Genomic DNA, 15250 nt, shown 5'->3' on the forward strand with positions numbered 1-15250 from the left:
ACTGTGAAAGATTTAAATCTCTTCTGTGCTAATTCGGAGGAAAAAATACGAAATTTGTGAGTAGCCCAAACCTGCTTAGCCATCTTTTTGTCACCATGCAATCTTGGCTCAACCTCAGAATATGCCCTATGCAGTCATGGGCAAAACTCGTGTATTTCTTTTGAAACATTTGTCTGGGTGATTTGACCATTTTCTACCAGATGAAGAAATTCTGAATCAAAAATTTCCCAGGCAGCACCAATGTTCAGCTTCAGGAACTCTCTCTAGTCCAACACAGGGAACAAAACCCACGTGGTGGCACAAATCATACCTAAGTAACTCATGTGCTGCTTTGAGGTACGCATTTTGTCCTGCTGTGAGATGCTACTGAAAGCAGAGGAATAGTTGTATAAAAATTTTAAAATATTATAAAGGAAGCAGATATTAAATAGAGGTTGTTTAATAGATGAAATCGTTAAAATAATTTAAATGTTGAAATAGTTCAGCTTCCAGGTTCAGCATCCTGGAGGATCTAGAAATTTTCTGTTTAAGATTAATTAAGAGCATAAAACTCTTCTATGTGCCCACCCCCATCCAACTGGGAAACATCTGGCTTTGAGCTATCAGAGATCATAACTGCTAATAGAGAGAAGATTCTGAGAGCAGTGAGAATTATTTAACATTTGTCTTTACAAAGGATTTAAATTGTCTTTTCTTAATGATGCTTCAGCTTCAAAAATTTGCAAAAACAAAAACAAAAAAAAAAAAAAGAAAGTTCGACTAGATAAGAGGCAAGAAAGTTCAGCACATAAACAGAAGGATGTTCTTTGAAGTTCTCCAGCTACCAAGGACAAATTTTGCCATTAAGCCATGAGCAAAAAAAACCTTTTACAGCTAAAGTCTCAAAAGCTTCTAAATGTTTCAAACTGCTGAGGCCGTTTCAGAGCAATAACAAAGATTTTGCATCATGCGAGTCCAAACTGGGACACAGTGGAATCGATCTCAGGAAGTCTGCAGGCTCTTGAAGGTTTCAGAAATCATTTTCTACTAATGCTTTACCTGTGGTCTTTATTGACATTTTTTATCCATGCTTCAGCACAGTTGCTCTGTTATGCTCCATCTTAGGACTAATATGAACTTACCTTTTGGTGCAAATGTTCTTTATGTAAATTACGAAATGGAGAACAGAGAAGTTTTATATCCTTTTATTGCTTAATGCTTCATAATATGGAACGAAGATTTTATATGATGTTTTGGAGATGCTGATATAAGGAAAAGGATAAGGCAGCAAATAAATGCATCTTTAACACTATGATAATTTACAAAAGGACAAAGGATATCAATGTTTGTTTCACTGACTTTCGCTAACTAACAAGGTTCTGTGAAATTATTCGAAGCTTTCTGTAAAGCATACTCTCATCCTTTTTTCTTGTGTTGACACCACATAATCTGTGCAAGCAACGTGTCATTTTTCTTCCATAACCTCTTCAGTGTTTGGAGTTAAAATAATTCTCTAGGGAAAAATTCATCCATTTGTCATAATTTCAAAATATTCTGTCATCTGCCATAATTCCAAATGCTTCTGCAGACATTTTTTTAAACTTTAGTCCTTGTTATAGAAGACATGGGACATCTGTGCATTAACATGGCATTTGTCTGGGATGGCTTGAGTAATACATTTTCATGTGCTCCCACTACTTATTGCAACAGTTGTACCAAAATGAAATTATTGATATATATCTTTATAAATTTTAAAAAATTAATAACTGGATGAAGAAAGGTTACATTTGAAAACCTGTCTGAAATTGTTTTGTCTGTTTCAGTGGTAAAATATAATTATAATTGACCATTATGATTAAAATGTGAGGTTGGTAAACCCACTCTTACAACACTGCTTAAGTAATTCTGCACAGTTATTGGTAGTAGCACCAGTCACTCAGTAGTGTACATGATTTAAAGAAAAGAGAGTGGCTGATTGTGCATGTTTGCTGCTAAGACTGAGAGAAGAGCGTCCAGACAGAAATTTTACCGTTTTATTTTATGGAAATGATTCACTGGTACACCTGATGTTGGAACTATGCCTCGAGTCATTACATCTAGCCATGAGATAAAGGAAATGGGTATCATTTATCAGCAAAAATCAAATATTTCAATGTAGAGAGCCAGAGCCTGCTTTCTTTTTAGAATGTGGAAATCTGGGTGATGCAGGGTGAAAAATTCTCTTGGGAAGGGCAATTATAGGTCACAACATGGTCAGAACTTGAAAAAGTAGGAGCTAAAATTTAGAATAAAATTTGAATATGCTTCTAAACAAACCCCCTCCCAGAGTAAGAAAAAGCTTTTTATGTTAGAATCTCCAGTTTTGAAGCAGGAGAGGTGAACTGGAGGACAACCAGAGACTGGAAAACGGTGCGAGGAGCTGGAGAGGAATGCTGAAAATAGAAGAAATGCTACAAAGATGATAAAAGGTTACTTTCCTCTGCTTGTTTCTGCTGTTGAATGCATTGATTCTTGGTTTCAACCTCCTCAGCAATGTTCAAACTGCTGATTATGTCTGCAATTTTTTGTCTTTCTGCTTCATCTTTTACTGTTTCCAAAACAGGTGGTGCTTCAGAGCCAGTAGCTGACAGGACTTAGCTGCATAGTAGGCTGCACAGTGCTGCAACCGTTGGTTTGCTTGTTGTGACGTGCAGTCTGGTACTAATGGGCACGTATTTCGAAATGAAGTGCCTTTACTAAATGAATGGAGCTGGCATTTGGTCAGTCCCAGAGCATTTGCTACCTAATCCCTCCTCTGTGGTGCCTTCTGAGGGTCAACAGTGGGATCGAGAGCAGACCTGAGGAAAAGGACTCGCTGATGTCGTTTATTTCAAAGGATGATGAAGACAAAAGGGTGACTGAAAGTGGTATCAGATAGGACAGCTGTTTTAACAGAAGGGTGGTTTTGGAAGCTACTCTCTTATTTTGCCACTTAGTACACAGAGAAAAATGAATTTTGATATAGGCCAGTATTTATGTGCCTTAGGAGAGTCTTCAGAAAGTAACTGAATAAAATGTGTAGTACACAGGGGGTGTATAGAGGGCACCATAGAAGCTGCATAAGCAAGAGTCTAAGAAGGACCTTGAAGGATGATGGTATAGTGTGCTTTATTTTTTATATTCCTGACAATATGTGTATCAGTACTGAATTAACACATTTACACTGACTTTTTTTTATTATTCCTCCTGAACAACCAGTTAAAACGTCTCTGTTTATTGTTCATACTCTGCTGTAGATGTACTGTTTGCAAGACGGTTGCTCAAACCCATCACACGTCTTCTCTTGAAGTATATGGTACCAAAAAACCTCTAAAAATCAAGATTTATTGTACCCATTTGAAGCTTCCACCCAGGGGAATTTTCTATCCGACATCTCAAAGAAGTTCTATTTGTTCTGCCTAGTTTAGCCTTTTTTTTCTACTTTGTGGATAAAATGAAAGACGTTTCTTTTAAAAGCAATTTTCTCAAATCCTCTACAAAAGTCAAAATCAGTGGGTTTAATGATTCCCTTGGCAACTGGCTCCTTAGGCAACAATGCAGCAATTATAAATAATACTAATATGTTCATCTGATGGCTTCTGATAAAAAGTCAATGCAGAATTCCTCTCTTTTTATTACACGGGGCACTGGTTGTTCAGAAAGAGGCGGAAATATTTGTATGTGAGAGAGACAGAGAAGCAGAACTGATTTGCATACTGAGCTGTAATACATTACTGGAAAGAGAGGATTGGGAATTATTTTAAGAGATTTACTTAGAGGGATGTTATGACCATCGTCTCCAGAATAGAATAAAAGCAAGGACGTAAGCCTAATGAAAATTGTTTGGTATTCAGTAAATTCAGTAAACCCATTTGAAAAATGTAATGGATTTATCACAATATAAAATGGAAGTGTCGTAAGTGAGGTTTTTAAGAAGCAACTTGGATACTTCCATTTCTGTGGCAGACAACTTGGAATATTTCAAAAGGCCTTGATCATTCACCAAGGGGGCAGGAAGAGATTCCTGGCTCCTGCACCCAAAATCTGACTGCCAGGTGGTTAACTGCTAATACCTTAAAAAAAAAAAAAAAAAGAAAAAATCAAATTAAAAAAAAAAAAAAATAAGAATGATCCAGAGAAAGAAAGCTTGAAATTCATATTCTTGAACCTGCAATTTTACCATGTTTGCTGTTAAAGAAAGATGTAGATGTGCATGACAGAATTTGTACAGAATTTTGTACAAAAGGCCTGGTACTATGTAACACCTGTGCAGTCAAGAGCTGATATCTGGGGCGGAACTAACCTGCTTTCATTCTTACAATACAGTTCAGTGTTTTTTCTCCGAATTACAGAAAAAAGTACACAGAAAATCTCATTTGAAATAATGTTTCGGTAGTTACAGCTCTCGGAGTAAATATATTTATGTAGAACAAACCTAATTTGTACTTCACAAACAGTGTTTCCATTATTAGAGATGAATGTATATTATGCAAAAAAATGCTGATAATAAAATGTTTGCCCACATATCTACTTGAAGCTGTGTATACACAATCACTTCTGTATAGAAATATTGCTGTGTAGATCAGTAGGAACAATTTTCTGTCGTAAAAATAAATGTGATTTTATTGGATGCAAAGGTCATATGAAGAGGTTTCATCTCTTTCCTAGAATTTTCATGGACTCAAACAGTAGCTGATTGACTGGATCTGATATACCAGTAATAGCTGTTCATCTAAATGACCTTCAGTCTTGTTTCCCAGCCCAGTGTTTTATTTCATCTTTAACCTCCATAAGCAATGATTTTATATGTTTTCTAGTTCATTGCCTGAAGTTATTTAGTACTTCCTAGCCAAGAATCCAGCTCTCTGGGATGCAACTAGGTAATTATTTCCAATTAAGAGTTGATTTATTATTACAGTAAAAAACAGCCGTATTGTTCACTTTGTTTTTTAAATTGTTTATTCTGTAATTTGCAATATCAGAAAGTACCAAATCAGGTACCTGACAGAAGACCAAAGAATCTTGAAAAAACATAAGTTAATTGTCATCCAGAGCTACTGAATAACACCCTCAAGAGCATACAGAATTTTGTTACATGCAGGTGACTTAGAAGTGTAACCGTTTATCTAAACCCAGATTTATTTCTGTTTATTTAAAACAGATGATGTTTTGTGAAATCTTAACCATTCCAAACCTCTCTTGAGCAGAAGATATTAATTAAAAAAAATAAATTTAAAAAAAAAAAATCAGTATACTATCATGTCTGGGCATTACAGTATTAATCAGACACTGGAAAGGAAACATCAATCTTTCATGAAGATAGGAGTACCAGACCTCTGTGAAGACAATATTTTCAGTGCCCTGCATGTACATGAACAAGAAGGAGGGCCTGCTGGGTGAAATGAGTAACGTGCCACATTTTTTTTGCTTCACAGGAGTACTTCTCAGTAATGCTCCACAATCTCCGGAGATGTTGGTGTTCATAGAGGAATATCTCTGTGTGTCAGCCCACTGTCTCAAACATGAGTCACGATGATGATTGCCTTCATCTTGAACACAGAGGCAGATGGATAGGTTTAATGTAATTTGCTAAAAATGGCTTAAGTGGGATTATCCAGAATGGTTAAGGAGCGTCAGAAATGTGAACCCCATGTTTTGTTATGTCAAAGAACGAAACAGCACGGAATGATGATTGTTCAGGCTGAAATGGTCCAGGAAAGCTCAGATTCAAAATTCCCTGGTGTAAATGAGAACTGCTTTAGCAATGATTTTTATAGCATCCTATTTGGAAAAGCAAAGGATTTAGAAAAACGACGACGTTTATTCGTTCCTGTTGCTGAATTCTCCCTTCTGCTACTGTTGTACACAGTGAAAATCAGTGGCGATGGCATTTCTTTCCATGTTTGGATCTCAAATACTGGACTGAAGTATTTATTTATTGAAAACCCATTGTCATCTTTTCATTGTTGAAGGTGGTGGGGATGGAAAAGCAGTAATTTTGCTGGTCTTGATGTTAGTGATAGGCACTGCAGTTTCCCTGGGGAAATGACTGACTAGGTTCTGTGAAAGCTTTAATGGTTCTTTTAGTGCCAGGCAAAGGAGGATTTGAGGCTTTCAGAAGTGTATGAGATAAGAAACCGAGAAGTAATGTGTTCAGAGCTTTGTTTTATTTTTATTTTTTTAAACTGATTTATTACTATGTCTTTTTGCAAGTCATTGTTCGCAGGAAATCTTCTTCAACCTCTCCATCTTCTCTGTCTCCATAGGCAAAATCTAGTTACGTATTATAAGCAACAGCACTCACAGGCAGGTCTGCAGAGGCTTTTGCTGTAGTGCACGACTGTGATACAAAGGGCAGGTTTCAGCAAGAATGCTTAAGCAATGAGGAATGTGAAGGGTTGAGAGAAGAGGTCTATTCCCTAGTTAATGAAGGAAAAAAGGATATGTGCTGAAGTTGGAAGGTTTGAGCCATAAATAAGGGAATACGGGGCAGTTAAGCTTAGAAAAGTAAACGGTAGCGTGGAAAATATGGAGATTCAGGGACCAACGTGCTTCTACTGAGTATTTTGGGAAGCAACATCTATGTCAAGGTGCATTCCCACATGCCCATGGCATCTCAGGGTTACGTGTGTGTGAGAGAGAGACAAAGGAAATTACTGAAGAAGCAAAGGGAGACAGAGGCTGAGGTCTGGTAGGGTTTTGGTGCTGAGACAATAAAAAAAAAGGTATTTGACAGTTTGTTACTGTCTGTGCAAAGAATGAGAGTATCTGTACTTTCATATAAATAAATGGAATTACAGAGAAGATAACTGGCTTAATTACCAATTCCTTTCAAACTAAAAATAATTCCCAGAGTTATTACATCTAAGCAGATTTAAAAAAAAAAAAAAAAAAAAAGAGTATTTTTTCATCTAACGTTAATTTAGGTCTAATTTAACGGGGCAGACACCAGTGTGGAATATCTGTAACCTGACAAGCTCATTGTCTACATGACGAATACATATTCTACCTGTAGCTGGTGATGGTGGTTACCTGCTAGGCAGAGGCTGCTCTTTGAGACCAAATTTAAACAGTTGGAAACTATTTTTCTGACACTATTAGTTCATAGTACTGCTGCAGATAGACAGAGCTAGTATGGGCAGAACTCAACTTCTCATTAATATATTGTGTTTGAACTGTGTATGGAAAATCTCTCCTGTATCTGTGGTTAGGGTTGCTTTCTTCAAAGGGATTCGTCCGCTTCTGACACAGGCTACAGTCAGGAAAACCTGCTTGAACATTCCCAAATATGTAATGTGTTTTGTCTTGTAGGCCACGTGGTTAAAGTAGTTATAAAGTCTTATTTGTCCATAATAGCCCATGTTTAAAGGCTACTAACAAGGGCTGTGGTGTGCCAGTTAACACCTGGATCAAATTTGACCGCTTCAGTGGTGCTAAGCCTGGAGCCGTGCTCTCAATAGTAGATGCTGAGCACACTGGAGCACCTTTACAAATTGCATCATGCTGCCAGCCCCAGAAGGCAGGTCCTTAAAATTCCTGTAGAAAAAGGCGTTTCTCAGTTTGATGCTCCAAAGGCTTTGTGTTGGTTTTGTTTTTCTTTTTAAGCGTGTTTCACCATGATTAGCACATTTGAACGCCACTGTTTTCCAGACGACTCCCTGATTGAGTTGGGGACCATGTTAGTTCTCCCCATGACCCATCAGAGATAAAGAATTTGTTTACTGTAAGTTGCTCACCACTCACTCCTATGCACCATCTGCCACGCTTACCCACCAAGAGCTGCATTTCTAATAATAGCTCTTTTAACTTAAGAAAAATAATACAAGCTATTTCACGGACATGCATGGGATATGACTGCAATTTTAATCTTCCTGGTTACTTTAGCCTTACATACTAAGCTTTGGTGTCAAGAAATAAATTTATTTTAGATTTTTGTGGAACAAAGTTTTGCATCTTCAAGGAAAGTAATGAGGAGGGTACTAATTTACCCATAAATTTGCTTCAACTGAGCCTGTCAGTATGTTTAGATTTCATTAGCAAATGAATGCCTTTTAGCCAGTAATAGCCTTTCCTCATTCCGTATCTGTGAACTCCTGTTTTAGGAACAGGGAAATAAGATACAGCGAGGCAAGTACTGGATATAGAAGAGCACATGAATGCCTACAACTTGGGTGCACGACGAGGGGGTACTTGGAGCTGGAGCACAGTCCAGACTGAGTTGGATGCTTGAGATGGATTAGGACGGAAGGAGCTGAAACGGGAACTGCCATCCTATAATTAACAAGCAAGAGACGTTGCGAGGGGAGGAGAGGGAGTGTCTGAATTCCTGCTCATCTCTATGAAACCTGGACATGAACTCGGGAGTGCTTTGGTCCACTTGTGGTCCTGAGTCTACGACTGTTTTATAAGGTAGGCTCTTCCTCATGTTCTTAAAAATACCCCAGAGAACCCACCCCTCCGCCCATGAATAGGCTTGTCTTTATTTGAAATCTACCTGAAAGAGGAATTGCTGCTCGCAACTTCTTGCATTCAAATTCAGGTGATTCTTTTTTTTTTGCCTGATACCGTCATCACTAGTGACAGGGAAAACCAGAAATAACACTGCTGGGTTCTGCCACCAGTGATGACAACCTCTGGCTCTACATCTGCCAGCCCCTCACTGTGAAGGTTTGGGATTCTTTACGTCGCTTTTGCCAGAAGTACCAGAGTTTGGAGCACGCTTGTTAGACCTGAAGTGGGACATTGGGCTTCAAATTCTTTGCTGACTCATCAGCATGATACCTCCGGCTTTTAAGGGAGGCTTAGTAACTATTGGGCCAGGCCAAGCGTGGACACTTTGCACTCCTTTTGAACTTGGGGCACAGCAGCAAAGCGTGCAAGGCAGGAATGGTCAGTGAGAAGTAGCATGAGAAGACAACTGACATCATTACACCAAAATGTTTAAGATACCACCCTCAATGGACGGAGTCGTTGCAACTGGAGCCTGTTTTGTGTTCCCCAGGGTATAAGCAGCCTTTGACAAAAGGACACGTTCCTCCCGGGTAAGTATTTTAATCATAAAACTCCAAAATGAAATGGGCTTGCTGAGTTTGCAGCTGCAAGTGTTCTCTAATGCTTGGTTAGTTGTAATTTCTGGCTGTATTTGGTGTTCTCCTCTATGCATTAAGCTCATATCACAACTTTTAATATCTTTGATGGGTGTCCAGTGGGTACCTGCTTTTAAAGGCTCCCCCACTGATAAATGGATTAGATTTGCGATCCTCAAGTCGGTTCATATCAGTTGAAGCTTGTCTTTCATTATTCTACTTGTCCTCGTGCAATGTAGAATGTTTAAATACTAGGAACTTGTGTATGACAATTTAATGCAGTTCTTGATCAGTTAGTAGATGCTGCCTGAGGGAACTGAAGAGCCCTGAATTTCTTGCAATTCAGACAAAGAATGATTCACATTTATTTATACACTTGTTTTTCTCAATATTTACTATAATTTCATTGAGAAACAGCATAAGTAGACAACTGCACTGAAGGAGTTGGGTATTCCTGCTCCAAATTAAGCTCCTGTTTCTTAATGTTTTTCAACCTGGGTCAGCTTCTGACTTCCTTTCAATTATACGTCCTTTTGCCAGCAAGTTCTACAGGTTCATAACTACCCAAGAAATAGTCAATTTTTGTAAACATCTTCTAGTCTTGTCTGGATTTTTGTTCTGGATTTAACTCTAAAACACATCTTTCAAAATCTCAGAGATCTAAGGCATTTTCATATAATTTTATTTTAATTCCGTATTCTTACCATCTTTCCTAGCACTCTTCAAGAACTGTCTGTCTAGAAGTGTCTTTCTGTCAGTCTTTGAATATTTAGGATGTTCTAGTTTACCAAGTGCCTTTTCTTCATTTATTCCATGAGTCTTTTTGTTCCATGTTGTCCAGGACTGTATATTACTTAAGTGTATTGCTCATTTACTGGAAGTAATTTAATTCAATGGGTAGGTGTCATGAAGGAAATTCTTATTCCTGTGTACCAATCTTTTTGTTCTTTCCTGTGTAATAGAAGCAGTATTCAGCAAATCTTTTTGTATTCTGGTATTTTCATAGACTTACTGCTTTCACCCTTTTTTACATATTTTGTCTCTGAAGAACCAGATGTGCTTACACAGATTATTTTAATTCTTTCTTCTTTGCAGAATTCTGTTTTCTTATTTCAAGTAATCAGGAAGAGTTAAAATACCATTATTAATACAAGTTCTGATTCTATGTACACGGTGTTTAATTATTTTCTTTTCTTTCAGGACAACATGTTACGACAGGTGTAAAGACCCAAAAATTTGTCAGCCTTCACATAAGATGCAACTCAACGTCTATCACGCTGCCTGTTTTCAAGAGCTTAGGAGCCATAAATAGAGGTAAACAAAACGTGCTTCCCAGTTTTATTGTTATCTCGTAAGATTTTTACGACATATTTTTCAAAGCATCTGTGGCCATGCTCACTGGGCTCGTTACATGCTTGGGGCTTCCATGTTTCTGTTTTCATCTCATGATGACTGAGAGCTGGTATGGGCCCCTGATCGAGAAACCTATTTCTACATCTTCAATATCTTATTTACAAAATATTCACTAAGTTCTGCTTTTAAAAAATGAGTCTGTTGTTTACAAGAGTCCTTCAGAAGTTGTCAGACATTTCCTAACAGGCACTTTTGCCTTGTGAAGACTGGACAGGTATCTTCTTCAGTAGCGTTGTTCCTGTAAATACAAGCAATGTTGGGAACTCTAGTGATTTCGAGGCACATCCTTTCTTTCCCTTTTCAGTCTCTTATACCTGAGTGATGAGAGATCTTCATTAACTTGAAGTCATCTATTTCCATTTTTAATAAAAAACTGCAATAGTATCAAATTCCCAGATTATTTACATAAACAAAAGTTAATTTGGTCAAACTATTCAAGTGTGACTACTACTGACTGTTAAAGCCAAACTATTTCTTAACAGGAATTTAAATATAGATTAAGAAACCTGACAGTTTTGGTTCAGTATTTTCTTTTATACTTCATTATTAAGGAACCCATCTTCCAGATCAGAATTCTCATCTTTTTATGCTACTACTATCAAAATTTAAAATCCAGTTTTATTTATTTTTTTTTAATGCCATGATTGTCGATCTATGTTATTTCCTGATTCTGTTGCTAGCTTTGTTATTTGTAGATGGTACAGGTGATATGTGAAGGCTTATCCTTTTAGTTTACGTTTTGCTAGGGTAGCTCTATTGATGAGTGACAAGCTGTAGGACGCATTTTTAGGGCGTTTGTCGTTGCAAGACTGTAATCTTAGTTTGAATACACAAGGAAGACAAAAAGCAACCTGTTTAATAGCAGTCACTGAAGTCTTACATGAAACTAAGTATGTCAAACAGTATAATTCAATGGCAAAAATTCAAACAAAACAATTAAGTAACAGAAGGATTTATATATACACAATCCTAACTACTTTTGTAACTCTCATATTGGATCTCTCTGACAATTTTCAAGGGAACAAATCCTGGGACGTGTTCCATCAGAGGAATGAGAGTACATCATTTCCTTGAGTGACAGGAAGTTCTGCAATACCAGGCTTATGCTATAGCCCGACATTAGTGGAAATAGCAGGAAACCTGATAAGTAATTTGTTGACAAATCACAAATCAATCGGTGCAGATTCTTCAGAGGAAAGAGAAGGAGGATCACCTGCCCTCCCTAAACATGTCATCATAATTTATACCAGTAAAAATAGTTGAAACCATGAAGCAGGACGCTGTATAACTTTTCCAGATTTTTTTTCCTACCGTTAACTTATTGTTGTGGCTATGATATGACCTACCATGATTACGCTCAGCAACCTTTAATGGCAAAAATCAGTGACACGGGTTTGCCACAACTGCAGGTCTGCCTAACAGCATGCTGTGTGAAAAACCAAAACTCTTTTTGAGATTTCAATTTTGTGATGCTTCACTTTTGTTGACTATCCCCGTGCTCTTCTGCTAATGAGGAGCTGCCATCCTCCCTTCCCCATGCCACTCATCAGCCTCTCGCTGCCCCTGGAGCTGTGGTGGCTCGGGGTTTCCTGGGAGCGATGGCATTTGTCGTGGTTCTCTGATCATGGCAGAGGGAGGGGTTGGTTCATCCTTGCTGGAGCGCGCTTCTTCCTCATCATCATGCCAGGTCCTCAAGCTCTTTCTTCACAGTTGGGAAGGAAGCACTCGGCCGAGTCCAAATTCCTTCCCAGGTGGCTTCAAAGACCCCATCTGTATGAAACACTGCAAGTCTGCAGATTTCGTGCTTTATACTCACTGCCTCCAACACCAGGCAGGCTTAATTGTGAAGAAAAAATTAGTTTTGTAGGTCTATGGGTGGAAATTATAACTTTGGAAAGAGAAGGTTACAGCGAGGCAAACAGAATACACAATTCCAGCTGTCCAGCTGCTTAACTTCCATGGAAGTCCCCAGGGCTTGTCCCTCTGCCCACTTTCCCTGCTTCCTACCGGTCTGGATTCCTGTTTCTTGTCCAAATAAACAGGCAAAATCGATGAATTACGTTTCACACCCACACTGTCTTTTCAAGACATGAATGTGCTTGGTGGCTCAGTCTTGGCGTCAGATCCACCGGGTATTTACAGGTGACTTCCCAGCTCTGTCACACAGCTAATCAAACAGGCAGCCAACTGTTTCTCCCACAGTTTGGATTGTTGCCCTTTTTGTAGGGCTGCTTGCACCCTCGTTTTAAATATGGTATAGAACATCAGTGATAAGTAAGTTTTGTGACCATTTTAATTTCTTTTTTTAATAGATTCCTACAGAAATTGCGTTTGATGCTTCACTAGTACAGCTGGCAACTTTAGCTACAAACCGAGGGGCTTACATTTTTGGTTTTGGTATTTAAACATTTCAGGAATTTTCAACTCAAACTAAATATTCAATTTTTGCATGAAATTACAATGTTAAGAATGTGTTGTTATATAGAATCTATTAAAAAAAATTAAGTATATGCAAGAGAAATATATTACAGTATAAATATGCATTATATATCTACATCTTGAATATGAATATATATGTGTACATATATATATACACCCATCCTCCTTCCAACCTTGATCATAACATCTGGATTGCTTTTTACCTTCGTCCTGCCACCCCACTGTGCATTGGGTAGATACATACTGTGTTGACAATATGCAGTGACGTTTTCTCAGAGAAAATACCTGGCAGTTCACTGCTGTTCCTTTAACTCCACTTTAACAACAATTTTACAACCAGTTGTGTATAGTGATTACAGCAGAATGTTCAAAATGGTTCTTGTAAAGCAAGAAGCCGTTTTCCATTAAAATATTTGCAGTGATCAAACATAAAAATTAAATCATAGAGCCTTAAAATACATGGTAATAGGGAGAAATAACAACTATTTTTCTTTATTTTACCAGGTTAACAAAGGGGAAACTAATTTTTCTCTGAAAGAAATTATAGTATACAAATGCTTCCAAAGGAAGGCTGATTTTTATTATGCCATTCACTTGATTTATTACTCACAAAGAACCTTTGAACAGAAACCGGCCAACTTGCGAGCCAAAATACTGACTTTAAAGAGGTCCTTTGGCTGTAATTCTTACTACCCTGTGAAAATCAGCAGAGAATATTGCAAGCATGTTAAACTTTGTGTTTGAAAGTTAAATCTGACAGAAGTATAGTTACTAAAACGTGTATTGTAAAATAAAATGAAGCATTTCTTTGATATGGTATGTTCTTTCTCTTCTGCAGTATAACAAAATGCATGTTACTCCTCCTGTCCTGCATTTTCAGGTTTTATCTCTTACTAATTTTGGTTTTAGTTTGGAAACAGAAGTAAGGAAAATATTAGGTCCAATCTAATTTCATTTTAGTTTGTCTCAATATAAGGATTGCCAAAGGATGGCAGTTAGACTTCCTAAAAAAGAACGCAATATAAAGAGGGAAAATGACCTTATGAAAAAACCCCTGAGACAGCAGGAAAGCTGTAGTCTTTTCTTAGACCTTATGGACAAACTTCTTTCTCCCAAGGCGAGACCTTTAGTCTTTGTTACCTGAGTCTTCCAACCGTTGGGCGAAGATAATACCCTGCTGTGCTTGGGGCATTGTGAAGTAAGTGCCTACAAACTCTCGGAGCGTGTTGCAACCGAACAACGTTCTCTTTTGCTGTTGATAGATGATAGTTATGCCATCTGAGAAGGACTCTGATGGTCTACGCACTAAGTTTTCAATTGTATTATTTATAAGATTATTTTTTTTATACAATGTGCTTATAAAAAAGGAAGTTCTGATATCCGGACTGACTTTGTTTTGAGACTGAAGAAACCACTCTTACTCTAGATACAGGGGGGGTTTTACCCCTGAACCTCTCACTAAGCAACTGAGGAGGACGCAAAGCGTTCTGCCGCGTCTGAGCCTCTGTGCTGTTCCTCTCAAGAGCGCAGTCCCTCACCCTTGGCACCTCTGGAGAATACAGACTTTACCAGTGGCAGGCAAATCAAGGAGGTCCAGCCTCACGGCCAACGCAACTCAAGGTTCAGTCAGGCTTTTGTCGTCAATCCTTGCTTCAAGCCAGTCCTTATAGGAACTGAGAAGAGGGTAGTCTTCCTCATTATGCTTTTTTTTCTATACCCGCTTCTCACAGGAGGAGGTTTCAAATTGCCAGAGTTAAGCAGTTTAATAATTACTTTTAGAAAGTGAAAGTGCATACGGTTAGGCAATTTCATTTTCATTTTGAAAATATGTTTTTCCGCTTGTTCCTGAAAAAGCAGATGGAAATTACGCTTGCTTATAGCTGAAATTAGTTTGTTGTAACTGGTTAGATATTTCATTATTTGAGCATCTGTCTTTTAACAGCCAAGACAGTTCTGTTACCTTAAGCAGAAATCCGTGAGGTGAGAGCAGATAGTGGGAAAGGCACAGAAATGTCTCTCAGGCCGCTTGCCACGCTAACAAGAAGTCTAGTTGCAGAGGACGGGGGCTGTTGGACTCAAGCGGTAGCTACAATGGGAATACCAGAGAGATCCACTTTAAAAGCTCACATTTTTGCAAGTAGAAATAATCCTATCTGCAAGTCATTTGGTGTGAAATTCTTTTCCTTCCCTTGGATATAACACCATGATGGCAAAGAAAATCCCTGATAAAGGAAGCTAGTTGGACCTTCAATGAGAGTCCTGTGTTTCCCTGCCTTGCAGTGGTCTCCTGCCCCCCAGGACCCTAGCAGGCACGT

This window comes from Leptosomus discolor, chromosome 7, assembly GCF_034619465.1.
Source record: "Leptosomus discolor isolate bLepDis1 chromosome 7, bLepDis1.hap2, whole genome shotgun sequence".
Taxonomy (NCBI): domain Eukaryota; kingdom Metazoa; phylum Chordata; class Aves; order Leptosomiformes; family Leptosomidae; genus Leptosomus; species Leptosomus discolor.